This window comes from Carex rostrata, chromosome 35, assembly GCF_964058835.1.
Source record: "Carex rostrata chromosome 35, lpCarRost1.2, whole genome shotgun sequence".
NCBI lineage: Eukaryota > Viridiplantae > Streptophyta > Magnoliopsida > Poales > Cyperaceae > Carex > Carex rostrata.
Genome location: NC_135952.1, coordinates 2,107,642 through 2,110,924, shown reverse-complemented (window position 1 = coordinate 2,110,924; position 3,283 = coordinate 2,107,642).

The following is a 3,283-nucleotide window of genomic DNA, read 5'->3' as shown; positions in this document are numbered from 1 at the left end:
AAGAAGCAATTGGTGAAAATTTCGGATAACTAACCTTTTAAGATATCAATGTATTTTTTTTTAAACTATAGATTAAAGGCATGGCAAATTTTCCATTCAACGTTCCATTTTTTCAAACTTTTATATTCAAATGGTTAATTAGTTTTCAAATTCGAAATAAATGAATTAATTATAACTACTTAAAATTCTCAATCACTAACATAAGGCCAATTTTCATCCCTTTTAGAAAGCATCCCATGATAATATGATATAGAAGGCATGGATGTATTTTCAAAGAGGAATGAGATGCTTTCTTTCGAATCTCATCATGCATCAAGTTTTTTTTTTTTTTTTTAATTTCAAAATTCAACAAGTTGTATAATAAGTTTAAAGATGAGGGACCACTTGACAATACTAATGATGATTTTGTAAATGAATTAAATATAGGTAATTTAAAATGAATTTATAAATAAATTATTTCATATATAGAAGTAGGATTAAAATGCCACTTCGTGCCTCAATCGATCACATTATACACATTCTTATCTTTATTTTTAAAGTTCAAATAGTTAATTCAAACTACTAAACATGATTTCCATATTAATGTGCTTAATGACAAAATTTTATTTATTCTAGAAAAAAATACTATTTTTTTTAAATAGGTACAAATCATTGTTTTTCATAACATTCTGGACCATCAAAGATTCAATATACAATTTGATTATCATATAATCATACATAAACAATTGTTAATTAAAAATATTCGAATCATGTGGCGAAAGGTAAGACATATACTAAAGCTCATATTTTTTTAAAAGAGATTTTTTGTGTCTCTATTTTTTAAAACATAAATAACACAAAATTTAAAACTTAAAAGTCAAAATAAAACTGATGGATGTGATATACATCATTTTATCTATGCATATGTAAAAAAATATGTTATTTCAACTTTGTTTTGGTTGTCATCAAGAGCTCGTAGAAATCTACTAATGTGGATAATTTATAGATGTTGATTTTTCAACTTATTAATTCACATAAAATTAAAATTGAAATGTGATATTTTTTTATGAGGATATAGAGAAAATAACATAGCTTACATCTAACAGTATTATTTTGACATTTATGATTTAAATTTTGAATTATTCACGTTTTAAAAATGAAGATATAGTGGAGGCAGTTGAACCCTCCTCTTTTTGAAATTACCAAAATTATAGACGCATAAATTATTGTAAGGTACTAATTAATCAGATGCTTATGTTTTTAACCCTACTTTTTGAAGGGACATGCATGACATTTTGGCTATTCCTGAGGGGCTAAATGCATATTATGTAAGAGAACATTAAATTGTTGAAAGTATTTCTGAAACTTCTCATAAGAATGAATAGTAAAATCAAATAAAGGAGCGTAGCTTTTTGTGAGGTATAAATGCAGCTTCAACCGACAAACAGGTATAAGGTATAAAATTTTAATTGAACCCAAAAAGCCAACAGCCAGTGTAATGAATGCTATAGTGCTAGCTAGACAGGGAGCACCAAAAAATTAAATTCAGGGGTGCAAATTAACGAATCGGATAATGATAAAATTACATCTGTATTCGCTTTTATTATATCTTAATGATAAAATTACATCTGTATTTGCTTTTATTTTTAAGATATAGATAGAAATACAGATAGAAATAAAATATTAAACGAATATGGATATAGATATCTGTTTTTTATGATTGTGAATAACATAATTTTTATCAAAATATATATTAAACTATATAATATTTATTTTTATCAAAATATATATTAAACTATATAATATTTATCTACTATTTAGATACAAATAATTAAAATTTAAAACTATATCTATATCTGTATCCGTACGGATATTCAGATATTATATCCGTATATAATTTTCGGATATGGATCCGAATACAGACGGATAATATCCAATCCGTTTGCACTCCTAATTAAATTGCATTCTTCATAATTTGACAATGAATAAAATTGTTATTATACTCACTTTAAGTGACTTAATTTTTGAGGTCACTAAAATTTTCCTTATTTCAAAAATTGATTGCTCTACATTGATTAATCCTTCACAAACAGCCCAACTCTTAACTTGTTCTAATTAGTCATCTAATTCAGAAGACATACTTAATTTCCTTTTACTGAGGTTTACATCATATTATATATTTGTTGCCTTAGTTTTAGTGTTGTTTGGTTTGAGTGAACATAAGTACAATATATTATTAATTGTTTTTTTTTAAAATAAAAGATGATGGGGCATCCTTAATTAAAAAAAAAATTAATTAGAAGTTGAACGATTTTTGTAAAACACAAGATTATAGTTCAATAATTTTAAAATTTGTAAAACATTATACGGCTATGTAATTTCCTTTTTTTTTTTAACAATCGATTTCAAACACAATTTCTATAATTTTTAGCGTATAATATTTCTCAGTCACCATTAAATCCATAATTAATTATCAATAGCGTTTATCACGTCATAACGGAGCGCCAATAGCATCATATTTTTTATAGTTCAAAAACGCTATAGCGCTATTTATTAGAACCCTGCTAATTATAGACCAAGTTCATGCAACTTTTGTTGAAGAAATAATATATGAAAGTGCATGCAGTATGTCACACATGTTCGTAATTAAGAAAGAAAGAGACTATTCAATATTGAGACTAAGCTGAGTTTGGTATAAAATGACCGCTCTCTAGATTTGGGGGCAGCAAAGCAAGTGATGTTCATAATTAGTAGCCTAAAGAAAGTTGTAATAGTAGTTGCAGAAAGGCTACACATGTTCTTAGTATATATATATAGAGGTGAGAAAACTCTTGTGAATCTTATTTTCTCTGGTCTAGCTACATGCACCTATTTTAGAAGGTCCTTTTAAGTACCCATGTTCTGGGCTTATTTAGTGTTTCAGTAGAACTAGGTTGTTTCTAAGTTCATCAAGTCGCTTGTAAACTCAAATCTAAATCCTATTAAATCAGTTTCAAACGATGAATTCAAATGGTTGAAATCCTCCTATCTTACAAGTGATGCGTCTACATGTAAAAAATTTGAACTTTCGAATTAATTTAGTATAAAGTCAAGCGGTCAAAATTGAAGGTTAATAAATTAATTTTAATGCATTCATTTCTTGATATTTTTTGACCGCTTGACTAAATACTAAATTAATTTGAAATTTCAAAATTTTCACTTGTAGATGCATCACTCGTAAGTTAGACAGATTTCAATGGTTTAGATTCGTCATTTGAAGCCGATATATCCGATAGGTTTCAGACTTGAGTTTACAAAGTGACTT